Here is a 13341-nt window from a genome sequence, read left to right on the forward strand (position 1 = left end):
TGTTCCTAAAGCCCCCCAGAGGAGAGAGGATATAGAGATGATACTGTTCCCTAAAGCCCCCCAGAGGAGAGAGGATATAGAGGTGATACTGTTCACTAAAGCCCCCCCCCCCAGAGGGGAGAGGATATAGAGATGATACTGTTCACTAAAGCCCCCCCAGAGGGGAGAGGATATAGAGATGATACTGTTCACTAAAGCCCCCCCCAGAGGAGAGAGGATATAGAGATGATACTGTTCACTAAAGCCCCCCCCCCCAGAGGGAGAGGATATAGAGATGATACTGTTTACTAAAGCCCCCCAGAGGGGAGAGGATATAGAGATGATACTGTTCCCTAAAGCCCCCCAGAAGAGAGAGGATATAGAGATGATACTGTTCCCTAAAGCCCCCCCAGAGGAGAGAGGATATAGAGATGATACTGTTCACTAAAGCCCCCCAGAGGAGAGAGGATATAGAGATGATACTGTTCACTAAAGCCCCCCCCCAGAGGGGAGAGGATATAGAGATGATACTGTTCACTAAAGCCCCCCCAGAGGGGAGAGGATATAGAGATGATGCTGTTCACTAAAGCCCCCCCAGAGGAGAGAGGATATAGAGATGATGCTGTTCACTAAAGCCCCCCCCAGAGGAGAGAGGATATAGAGATGATACTGTTCACTAAAGCCCCCCAGAGGAGAGAGGATATAGAGATGATACTGTTCACTAAAGCCCCCCCAGAGGAGAGAGGATATAGAGATGATACTGTTCACTAAAGCCCCCCCCCCCAGAGGGGAGAGGATATAGAGATGATACTGTTCACTAAAGCCCCCAGAGGGGAGAGGATATAGAGATGATACTGTTCACTAAAGCCCCCCCCCAGAGGGGAGAGGATATAGAGATGATACTGTTCACTAAAGCCCCCCCCCCCAGAGGGGAGAGGATATAGAGATGATACTGTTCTCTAAAGCCCCCCAGAGGAGAGAGGATATAGAGATGATACTGTTCACTAAAGCCCCCCAGAGGAGAGAGGATATAGAGATGATACTGTTCACTAAAGCCCCCCCAGAGGAGAGAGGATATAGAGATGATACTGTTCACTAAAGCCCCCCCCCCCAGAGGGAGAGGATATAGAGATGATACTGTTCTCTAAAGCCCCCCCCAGAGGAGAGAGGATGTAGAGATGATACTGTTCTCTAAAGCCCCCCCAGAGGAGAGAGGATATAGAGATGATACTGTTCCTAAAGCCCCCCCCCCAGAGGAGAGAGGATATAGAGATGATACTGTTCACTAAAGCCCCCCCAGAGGGGAGAGGATGTAGAGATGATACTGTTCACTAAAGCCCCCCCCCAGAGGGGAGAGGATATAGAGATGATACTGTTCACTAAAGCCCCCCCAGAGGAGAGAGGATATAGAGATGATACTGTTCTCTAAAGCCCCCCCCCCAGAGGGGAGAGGATATAGAGATGATACTGTTCTCTAAAGCCCCCCCCCCCCAGAGGAGAGAGGATATAGAGATGATACTGTTCACTAAAGCCCCCCCCAGAGGAGAGAGGATATAGAGATGATACTGTTCTCTAAAGCCCCCCCAGAGGGGAGAGGATATAGAGATGATACTGTTCTCTAAAGCCCCCCCCCCAGAGGGGAGAGGATATAGAGATGATACTGTTCACTAAAGCCCCCCCCCCCAGAGGAGAGAGGATATAGAGATGATACTGTTCACTAAAGCCCCCCCCCCCCCCAGAGGAGAGAGGATATAGAGATGATACTGTTCACTAAAGCCCCCCCCCAGAGGGGAGAGGATATAGAGATGATACTGTTCACTAAAGCCCCCCAGAGGAGAGAGGATATAGAGATGATACTGTTCACTAAAGCCCCCCAGAGGAGAGAGGATATAGAGATGATACTGTTCTCTAAAGCCCCCCAGAGGAGAGAGGATATAGAGATGATACTGTTCTCTAAAGCCCCCCCAGAGGAGAGAGGATATAGAGATGATACTGTTTACTAAAGCCCCCCAGAGGAGAGAGGATATAGAGATGATACTGTTCACTAAAGCCCCCCAGAGGAGAGAGGATATAGAGATGATACTGTTTACTAAAGCCCCCCCCCCCCAGAGGAGAGAGGATATAGAGATGATACTGTTCACTAAAGCCCCCCAGAGGGGAGAGGATATAGAGATGATACTGTTCACTAAAGCCCCCCCCCCCAGAGGGGAGAGGATATAGAGATGATACTGTTCACTAAAGCCCCCCCCCAGAGGAGAGAGGATATAGAGATGATACTGTTCACTAAAGCCCCCCCCAGAGGGAGAGGATATAGAGATGATACTGTTCCTAAAGCCCCCCCAGAGGAGAGAGGATATAGAGAGGATACTGTTCACTAAAGCCCCCCCCCAGAGGGGAGAGGATATAGAGAGGATACTAGTCAGTGGTTTACTCTTGCTTTACCAAACAGGAAATGAAATGAATGTAGACGAGGGGGCCTCCCTCTCATATCAAACAAAACCAGCTCAGCCTTGCATGTCCTCCTCTTTCCGTTGGCCTTGCTAAATGTGGAAGCAGGGGTGGACTGCTGCAGACACACACACTGTGTGATTAGGGTTGTGTGGAGATGGATGGAGAGGTCCTTACATAGAGATGTTTCATCGTTATGTCTGGAGGGACATGCCGTGTGTGTGTGTGTGTGTCCGTCCTTCAGTCCGTGGCCTGTGGGAAAGAGAGGGCGGGGGCTGGGACCACAAAGAGTTGTAGAAGCTGAGGGCTCTGGGGCCTGGAGGGCCACAGAGGAGGAGCAGCTGACTGTGACCCCAGCAGGAGGAGGTTGAAGAGGGGCTCTTTTCACACTGCCCCCCCCCCCTTCTTGATCTCCAGTCTTTCTCCCATCCCCTCCCTATCGCCCTCCGTTCCTCCACTCTGGTTCCCTCGGGTCTCCTCCACTCTGGTTCCCTCGGGTCTCCTCCACTCTGGTTCCCTCGGGTCTCCTCCACTCTGGTTCCCTCGGGTCTCCTCCACTCTGGTTCCCTCGGGTCTCCTCCTGTCTGGTTCCCTCGGGTCTCCTCCTGTCTGGTTTGCCTCGGGTCTCCTCCTGTCTGGTCTCCTCCACTCTGGTTCCCTCGGGTCTCCTCCACTCTGGTTCCCTCGGGTCTCCTCCTGTCTGGTTCCCTCGGGTCTCCTCCTGTCTGGTTCCCTCGGGTCTCCTCCTGTCTGGTTCCCTCGGGTCTCCTCCTGTCTGGTTCCCTCGGGTCTCCTCCTGTCTGGTTCCCTCGGGTCTCCTCCTGTCTGGTTCCCTCGGGTCTCCTCCTGTCTGGTCTCCTCCTGTCTGGTTTGCCTCGGGTCTCCTCCTGTCTGGTTCCCTCGGGTCTCCTCCTGTCTGGTTCCCTCGGGTCTCCTCCACTCTGGTTCCCTCGGGTCTCCTCCTGTCTGGTCTCCTCCTGTCTGGTCTCCTCCTGTCTGGTTCCCTCGGGTCTCCTCCTGTCTGGTTCCCTCGGGTCTCCTCCTGTCTGGTTTGCCTCGGGTCTCCTCCTGTCTGGTTCCCTCGGGTCTCCTCCACTCTGGTTTGCCTCGGGTCTCCTCCACTCTGGTTTGCCTCGGGTCTCCTCCACTCTGGTTTGCCTCGGGTCTCCTCCTGTCTGGTTCCCTCGGGTCTCCTCCACTCTGGTTTGCCTCGGGTCTCCTCCTGTCTGGTTCCCTCGGGTCTCCTCCACTCTGGTTTGCCTCGGGTCTCCTCCACTCTGGTTTGCCTCGGGTCTCCTCCACTCTGGTTTGCCTCGGGTCTCCTCCACTCTGGTTTGCCTCGGGTCTCCTCCACTCTGGTTTGCCTCGGGTCTCCTCCACTCTGGTTTGCCTCGGGTCTCCTCCACTCTGGTTTGCCTCGGGTCTCCTCCTGTCTGGTTCCCTCGGGTCTCCTCCACTCTGGTTTGCCTCGGGTCTCCTCCACTCTGGTTTGCCTCGGGTCTCCTCCTGTCTGGTTCCCTCGGGTCTCCTCCTGTCTGGTTCCCTCGGGTCTCCTCCTGTCTGGTTTGCCTCGGGTCTCCTCCTGTCTGGTTCCCTCGGGTCTCCTCCACTCTGGTTTGCCTCGGGTCTCCTCCACTCTGGTTTGCCTCGGGTCTCCTCCACTCTGGTTTGCCTCGGGTCTCCTCCTGTCTGGTTCCCTCGGGTCTCCTCCTGTCTGGTTCCCTCGGGTCTCCTCCTGTCTGGTTTGCCTCGGGTCTCCTCCTGTCTGGTTCCCTCGGGTCTCCTCCACTCTGGTTTGCCTCGGGTCTCCTCCACTCTGGTTTGCCTCGGGTCTCCTCCTGTCTGGTTTGCCTCGGGTCTCCTCCTGTCTGGTTTGCCTCGGGTCTCCTCCACTCTGGTTTGCCTCGGGTCTCCTCCTGTCTGGTTGCCTCGGGTCTCCTCCTGTCTGGTTCCCTCGGGTCTCCTCCTGTCTGGTTCCCTCGGGTCTCCTCCTGTCTGGTCTCCTCCTGTCTGGTTCCCTCGGGTCTCCTCCTGTCTGGTTTGCCTCGGGTCTCCTCCTGTCTGGTTTGCCTCGGGTCTCCTCCTGTCTGGTTTGTCTCGGGTCTCCTCCTGTCTGGTTTGCCTCGGGTCTCCTCCTGTCTGGTTTGCCTCGGGTCTCCTCCTGTCTGGTTTGCCTCGGGTCTCCTCCTGTCTGGTTTGCCTCGGGTCTCCTCCTGTCTGGTTTGCCTCGGGTCTCCTCCTGTCTGGTTTGCCCCGGGTCTCCTCCTGTCTGGTTTGCCCCGGGTCTCCTCCTGTCTGGTTCCCTCCTGTCTGGTTCCCTCGGGTCTCCTCCTGTCTGGTTCCCTCCTGTCTGGTTCCCTCGGGTCTCCTCCTGTCTGGTTTGCCCCGGGTCTCCTCCTGTCTGGTTTGCCCCGGGTCTCCTCCTGTCTGGTTTGCCCCGGGGCTCCATTGTAAGTGCCAGTCCTCCTCCAGGGGTCTGAATTAAACCCTCTTTGCAAGAGATAGCGACACCACTCTACTCTCGGACCGGGAAATCTGATGAAGAAAAATGAGGTTGAGAAGACTCCGGCCAACGCACAGCAGATACGCACAGAGAGAGAGAGAGCTGCTCTTCAGCATTACTGTAGTAAACAAACACTAACAGGCTTTATTAGTAATAAGATAAACAACTATGTATCATTTTTTTTCTTTTTTACTAAAACGTGTTCATAATTTACTTCATTGTCCCCATAGTGATAAATGTGTTTTTACGGTCAATTTATATACAGAACCAGTCAAAGGTTTGGACACTTACTCATTCCAGGGTTTTTCTTTATTTTTACAGTTTTCTTCATTGTAGAATAATAGTGAAGACATCGAGACTATGAAATAACACACATAAGAGAATGCCAAGAATGTGCAAAGCTGTCAGGGGTGGTAAAACCTTGGATCATTGTTACTCTAACTTCCGCGACGCATATAAGGCCCTGCCCCGCCCCCCTTTCGGAAAAGCTGACCACGACTCCATTTTGCTGATCCCTGCCTACAGGCAGAAATTAAAACAAGAGGCTCCCACGCTGAGGTCTGTCCAACGCTGGTCAGAACAAGCTGACTCTACACTCCAAGACTGCTTCCATCACGTGGACTGGGACATGTTTCGTATTGCGTCAGATGGGAATATTGACGAATACGCTGATTCGGTGTGCGAGTTCATTAGAACGTGCGTCGAAGATGTCGTTCCCATAGCAAGAATGTGCAAAGCTGTCATCAAGACAAAGCGTGACGACTTTGAAGAATCTGGAACAAAAAATGATATATTTGGATTTGTTTAATCAAAAATTTATTCCAAATTCTTCAAAGTCGCTACTCGTTGCCTTGACAGCTTTGCACATTCTTGGCATTCTATCAACTACCTGTGTTATTTCATAGTTTTGATGTCTTCACTATTATTCTACAATGTAGAAAAGGGTTCAAAAAGAAAGGATCACACAGAGGGATTCTGGGTAGTCTGAAACAAATCTACTTTGAAACTAAAGTGTACATCTCACACACATGGTTATGGGCTTAAAGGAGGAGACACCAGTACCATGTCAGATACAGAGTTGACATGTATTACATTTAGAGTTTGCTTCCCAATATTACACTTTATATACATCACAGAAGACTGAAATATAACAACTGTTTGAAATAGAAACACCAGATTTTCAACATTTTAATAAAATTGTTTATGAGTTATGAAAAATATGAATGATGTTCTCGGTAGTCTAGAGGACAATGTGGTCATTTGATTGGAGGAAAGGGTTTTAAAAGGTTTGTACCGGTTTCCTGTTTGGCAGCTTGAAAGACGCCATCTTGAAATGTGTCAGTAGGAAGTGAATGAACAGTTTAACTCTGTTGCATCATCCTGCAGTTCTACCTGTTGAACGCCCAGTCAGACGCTTTATGTCTGTTGAACGCCCAGTCAGGCGCTTTATGTCTGTTGAACGCCCAGTCAGGCGCTTTGTCTGTTGAACGCCCAGTCAGGCGCTTTGTCTGTTGAACGCCCAGTCAGACGCTTTATGTCTGTTGAACGCCCAGTCAGGCGCTTTATGTCTGTTGAACGCCCAGTCAGGCGCTTTATGTCTGTTGAACGCCCAGTCAGGCGCTTTATGTCTGTTGAACACCCAGTCAGGCGCTTTATGTCTGTTGAACGCCCAGTCAGACGCTTTATGGTCCTTCTGTAGCTCAGTTGGTAGAGCATGGTGCTTGTAACGCCAGGGTAGTGGGTTCGATTCCCGGGACCACCCATACGTAGAATGTATGCACACATGACTGTAAGTCGCTTTGGATAAAAGCGTCTGCTAAATGGCATATATATATTATATTATTATATTATTATGTCTGTTGAACGCCCAGTCAGACGCTTTATGTCTGTTGAACGCCCAGTCAGGCGCTTTATGTCTGTTGAACGCCCAGTCAGACGCTTTATGTCTGTTGAACGCCCAGTCAGACGCTTTATGTCTGTTGAACGCCCAGTCAGACGCTTTATGTCTGTTGAACGCCCAGTCAGACGCTTTATGTCTGTTGAACGCCCAGTCAGGCGCTTTATGTCTGTTGAACGCCCAGTCAGATGCTTTATGTCTGTTGAACGCCCAGTCAGACGCTTTATGTCTGTTGAACGCCCAGTCAGACGCTTTATGTCTGTTGAACGCCCAGTCAGGCGCTTTATGTCTGTTGAACGCCCAGTCAGACGCTTTATGTCTGTTGAACGCCCAGTCAGACGCTTCCTTCAGAACAGTGACCGCAAAGAGACACTATGGGTGTACGTCTGTGATCCAGCCCAGCAGTAACACACCTCGTTCAGATTATTGGCTTATCCTAGTCTTTTAATTAAAGGGATACTTCGGGATTTTGGCATTGAGGCCCTTTTTATCTACTTTCCCCAGAGTCAGATGAACTTGTGGATAACATTTGTCTCATCGTGTAGTTTGAAGCAAGTTGCAAACGAGTGCAGTTGCTAGCTAGCGCTAGTGCAGTTGCTAGCTAGCGCTAGTGCAGTTGCTAGCTAGCGCTAGTGCAGTTGCTAGCTAGCGCTAGTGCAGTTGCTAGCTAGTTTTAGTTAGCGTTTGCTTGCGAAACTACATCGAACTTCTTTAATACTGGACATCGACAAGTTCATCTGACTCTGGGGAAGTAGACAAAGGGCCTCGTTGCTAAAATGCCGACGTATCCCTTTAAGACTGATTAGTTCAATCAGGTCAGGTGTGTTACTGCTTGGTTGGGACAAAAGCCTGCACCCACACCACGACGCCTGCAGATAGAAATGGTTTGACCCCTACTTTAGTGAGATGGAATGGACTTGTGAGAAAATGGAGGGTGTGGACTTGTGAGAAAATGTAGGGTGTATAATAAGTGGAAATAAGACTTACTGTAAATAGACGTGACTCTGAGGAGTCTGCTGCTAGAAGACTTAAAGGCCCTAAGACGGGTAACAGTACTATGACTCAGACTGAGAGGCCCCAAGACAGCTAGTGGTGGTAGTAGACTGAGGGGCCCCAAGACAGCTAGTGGTGGTAGTAGTAGACTGAGAGGCCCCAAGTCAGCTAGTGGTGGTAGTAGTAGACTGAGAGGCCCCAAGTCAGCTAGTAGTGGTGGTAGTAGTAGACTGAGAGGCCCCAAGACAGCTAGTGGTGGTAGTAGACTGAGGGGCCCCAAGACAGCTAGTGGTGGTAGTAGTAGACTGAGAGGCCCCAAGTCAGCTAGTAGTGGTGGTAGTAGTAGACTGAGAGGCCCCAAGTCAGCTAGTGGTGGTAGTAGTAGACTGAGAGGCCCCAAGTCAGCTAGTAGTGGTGGTAGTAGTAGACTGAGAGGCCCCAAGTCAGCTAGTGGTGGTAGTAGTAGACTGAGAGGCCCCAAGTCAGCTAGTAGTGGTGGTGGTAGTAGACTGAGAGGCCCCAAGACAGCTAGTAGTGGTGGTAGTAGTAGACTGAGAGGCCCTAAGACAGCTAGTGGTGGTAGTAGTAGACTGAGGCCCCAAGACAGCTAGTGGTGGTGGTAGTAGTAGTAGACTGAGAGGCCCCAAGACAGCTAGTAGTGGTGGTAGTAGTAGACTGAGAGGCCCCAATACAGCTAGTAGTGGTGGTAGTAGTAGACTGAGAGGCCCCAATACAGCTAGTGGTGGTGGTGGTAGTAGACTGAGGCCCCAATACAGCTAGTGGTGGTGGTGGTGGTGGTAGTAGACTGAGAGGCCCCAATACAGCTAGTGGTAGTAGTAGACTGAGAGGCCCCAATACAGCTAGTGGTGGTGGTGGTAGTAGACTGAGGCCCCAATACAGCTAGTGGTGGTGGTGGTGGTGGTAGTAGACTGAGAGGCCCCAAGACAGCTAGTAGTGGTGGTGGTAGACTGAGAGGCCCCAATACAGCTAGTGGTGGTGGTGGTGGTAGTAGACTGAGGCCCCAATACAGCTAGTGGTGGTGGTGGTGGTGGTAGTAGACTGAGAGGCCCCAAGACAGCTAGTGATGGTGGTAGTAGACTGAGAGGCCCCAAGACAGCTAGTGGTGGTGGTAGTAGTAGACTGAGAGGCCCCAATACAGCTAGTGATGGTGGTAGTAGACTGAGAGGCCCCAAGACAGCTAGTGGTGGTGGTAGACTGAGGGGCCCCAAGACAGGTAGTGGTGGTGGTGGTAGTAGACTGAGGCCCCAAGACAGCTAGTGGTGGTGGTAGTAGACTGAGAGGCCCCAATACAGCTAGTGGTGGTGGTAGTAGACTGAGAGGCCCCAAGACAGCTAGTGGTGGAAGAAGGGTCGTACTCTACAGATGTTGTAGAGAATGAACCTGAAGGAGCGAGTCGCTGCTTTGATGTTTGCAGAGGTTGACTGGGTTGTTGTCCAGGGTCACGCTAAGGTTGTTTATGCTCTGGGAGGGGGACGCCGTGGAGTTGTCATCCGGGATGAAGGGGGACGCCGTGGAGTTGTCATCCGGGATGAAGGGGGACGCCGTGGAGTTGTCATCCGGGATGGAGAGGTCATCCGGGATGGAGAGGTCTTGGACTGAACAGGCGCTTCCCCCGGGAGGAAGAGCAGCTCTATGTTGTTGTGCTTGAGGTAGCGGACCGATGTCCAAGCTGAGATGTCTGTCTGGCACGCAGAGATACCTGTCGCCACCTGGGTGTCAGAAGGAGAAGAGTAGCTGAGTGTCATCCTCGTAGCAGTGATGGGAGAGACCATGTGAGGATATGAGGGAGCAGAGTGACTTGGTGTATAGAGAGAAGAGGAGAGGGCCTAGAACTAAACTTAAACCTAGAACAAATTACACCCTATTTCTCTTTTATAGTGCACTATTATTATTTGATTTTGTACCTGATCCCTATCAAAAGAAGTGCACTAAATAGGGAATGGTGTGCTATTTGGGACCCATGAAGCCAGTAGACACATTTCCACCTCCATTTGACCATTTGACTTCCGTCTTAAATTATGTCGCTTCACGTCTGGCTGAGGGGAAAACACGGCTGTCAGAACGAGCTGTCAGAACGAGCTGTCAGAACGAGCTGTCAGAACGAGCTGTCAGAACGAGCTGTCAGAACGAGCTGTCAGAACGAGCTGTCAGAACGAGCTGTCAGAACGAGCTGTCAGCGAGGTATAAAGACTGATGGGAATATTCTCTCTCTCAGTAGTAGTGGTGTTAGAACGAGGTATAAAGACTGATGGGAATATTCTCTCTCAGTAGTAGTGGTGTTAGAACGAGGTATAAAGACTGATGGGAATATTCTCTCTCTCAGTAGTAGTGGTGTCAGCGAGGTATAAAGACTGATGGGAATATTCTCTCTCTCAGTAGTAGTGGTGTTAGCGAGGTATAAAGACTGATGGGAATATTCTCTCTCTCAGTAGTAGTGGTGTTAGAACGAGGTATAAAGACTGATGGGAATATTCTCTCTCTCAGTAGTAGTGGTGTTAGAACGAGGTATAAAGACTGATGGGAATATTCTCTCTCTCAGTAGTAGTGGTGTTAGAACGAGGTATAAAGACTGATGGGAATATTCTCTCTCTCAGTAGTAGTGGTGTCAGCGAGTTATAAAGACTGATGGGAATATTCTCTCTCTCAGTAGTAGTGGTGTTAGAACGAGGTATAAAGACTGATGGGAATATTCTCTCTCTCAGTAGTAGTGGTGTTAGAACGAGGTATAAAGACTGATGGGAATATTCTCTCTCTCAGTAGTAGTGGTGTTAGAACGAGGTATAAAGACTGATGGGAATATTCTCTCTCTCAGTAGTAGTGGTGTCAGCGAGGTATAAAGACTGATGGGAATATTCTCTCTCTCAGTAGTAGTGGTGTTAGAACAGTAGTAGGTATAAAGACTGATGGGAATATTCTCTCTCTCAGTAGTAGTGGTGTCAGCGAGTTATAAAGACTGATGGGAATATTCTCTCTCTCAGTAGTAGTGGTGTTAGAACGAGGTATAAAGACTGATGGGAATATTCTCTCTCTCAGTAGTAGTGCTGTTAGCGAGGTATAAAGACTGATGGGAATATTCTCTCTCTCAGTAGTAGTGGTGTTAGCGAGGTATAAAGACTGATGTGAATATTCTCTCTCTCTCAGTAGTAGTGGTGTTAGAACGAGGTATAAAGACTGATGGGAATATTCTCTCTCTCAGTAGTAGTGGTGTTAGAGCGAGGTATAAAGACTGATGGGAATATTCTCCTCTCTCAGTAGTAGTGGTGTTAGAACGAGGTATAAAGACTGATGGGAATATTCTCCTCTCTCAGTAGTAGTGGTGTTAGAGCGAGGTATAAAGACTGATGGGAATATTCTCTCTCTCAGTAGTAGTGGTGTCAGCGAGGTATAAAGACTGATGGGAATATTCTCTCTCTCAGTAGTAGTGGTGTTAGAACGAGGTATAAAGACTGATGGGAATATTCTCTCTCTCAGTAGTAGTGGTGTTAGAACGAGGTATAAAGACTGATGGGAATATTCTCTCTCTCAGTAGTAGTGGTGTCAGCGAGTTATAAAGACTGATGGGAATATTCTCTCTCTCAGTAGTAGTGGTGTTAGAACGAGGTATAAAGACTGATGGGAATATTCTCTCTCTCAGTAGTAGTGCTGTTAGCGAGGTATAAAGACTGATGGGAATATTCTCTCTCTCAGTAGTAGTGGTGTTAGCGAGGTATAAAGACTGATGGGAATATTCTCTCTCTCAGTAGTAGTGGTGTTAGAACGAGGTATAAAGACTGATGGGAATATTCTCTCTCTCAGTAGTAGTGGTGTTAGAACGAGGTATAAAGACTGATGGGAATATTCTCTCTCTCAGTAGTAGTGGTGTCAGCGAGGTATAAAGACTGATGGGAATATTCTCTCTCTCAGTAGTAATGGTGTTAGAACGAGGTATAAAGACTGATGGGAATATTCTCCTCTCTCAGTAGTAGTGGTGTTAGAACGAGGTATAAAGACTGATGGGAATATTCTCCTCTCTCAGTAGTAGTGGTGTTAGAACGAGGTATAAAGACTGATGGGAATATTCTCTCTCTCAGTAGTAGTGGTATCAGCGAGGTATAAAGACTGATGGGAATATTCTCTCTCTCAGTAGTAGTTTCTATTTTTATTCTCAACTTTGCAACTTTATGAGGCGAGTCGGCTCATGGTTTGGTTTCTGATGGTTTTATGAGGAGAGGAGCGTTGCTGTGTGGTTAGAGCCACCCTAGGGTTGTCAACAGGGGAGGGGTGGTTAGAGCCACCCTAGGGTTGTCAACAGGGGAGGGGTGGTTAGAGCCACCCTAGGGTTGTCAACAGGGGAGGGGTGGTTAGAGCCACCCTAGGGTTGTCAACAGTTTAGGGGAGGGGTGGTTGGAGCCACCCTAGAGTTGTCAATAGTTTAGGGGAGGGGTGGTTAGAGCCACCCTAGGGTTGTCAACAGATTAGGGGACGGGTGGTTAGAGCCACCCTAGGGTTGTCAACAGTTTAGAGGAGGGGTGGTTAGAGCGACCCTAGGGCTGTCAACAGGGGAGGGGTGGTTAGAGCCACCCTAGGGCTGTCAACAGGGGAGGGGTGGTTAGAGCCACCCTAGGGTTGTCAACAGTTTAGGGGAGGGGTGGTTAGCCACCCTAGGGTTGTCAACAGTTTAGAGGAGGGGTGGTTAGAGCGACCCTAGGGCTGTCAACAGGGGAGGGGTGGTTAGAGCCACCCTAGGGTTGTCAACAGTTTAGGGGAGGGATGGTTAGCCACCCTAGGTTTGTCAACAGTTTAGGGGAGGGATGGTTAGCCACCCTAGGGTTGTCAACAGTTTAGGGGAGGGGTGGTTAGCCACCCTAGGGTTGTCAACAGTTTAGGGGAGGGGTGGTTAGCCACCCTAGGGTTGTCAACAGTTTAGGGGAGGGGTGGTTAGCCACCCTAGGGTTGTCAACAGTTTAGGGGAGGGGTGGTTAGCCACCCTAGGGTTGTCAACAGTTTAGGGGAGGGGTGGTTAGCCACCCTAGGGTTGTCAACAGTTTAGGGGAGGGGTGGTTAGAGGCACCCTAGGGTTGTCAACAGGGGAGGGGTTAGGCACCCTAGGGTTGTCAACAGGGAGGGGTGGTTAGAGCCACCCCAGGGTTGTCAACAGGGGAGGGGTGGTTAGAGCCACCCTAGGGCTGTCAACAGGGAGGGGTGGTTAGAGCCACCCTAGGGCTGTCAACAGGGGAGGGGTGGTTAGAGCCACCCTAGGGTTGTCAACAGTTTAGGGGAGGGGTGGTTAGAGCCACCCTAGGGTTGTCAACAGTTTAGGGGAGGGGTGGTTAGAGCCACCCTAGGGTTGTCAACAGTTTAGGGGAGGGGTGGTTAGAGCCACCCTAGGGTTGTCAACAGTTTAGGGGTGGGGTGGTTAGAGCCACCCTAGGGTTGTCAACAGTTTAGGGGAGGGGTGGTTAGAGCCACCCTAGGGTTGTCAACAGTTTAGGGGAGGGGTTGTTAGCCACCCTAGGATTGT

The 13341-nt window shown here is 50.5% G+C and overlaps 1 protein-coding gene across 3 annotated transcripts in view; it reads left to right on the forward strand.

Moving 5' to 3' along the window:
• Positions 1 to 13341, forward strand: part of LOC124018752 (carboxypeptidase M-like) — a 100088-nt gene that overhangs the window by 19646 nt on the left and 67101 nt on the right. The window lies entirely within an intron of this gene.

Source organism: Oncorhynchus gorbuscha, unplaced genomic scaffold (genome assembly GCF_021184085.1).
Source record: "Oncorhynchus gorbuscha isolate QuinsamMale2020 ecotype Even-year unplaced genomic scaffold, OgorEven_v1.0 Un_scaffold_576, whole genome shotgun sequence".
NCBI classification, from domain to species: Eukaryota; Metazoa; Chordata; class Actinopteri; order Salmoniformes; family Salmonidae; genus Oncorhynchus; species Oncorhynchus gorbuscha.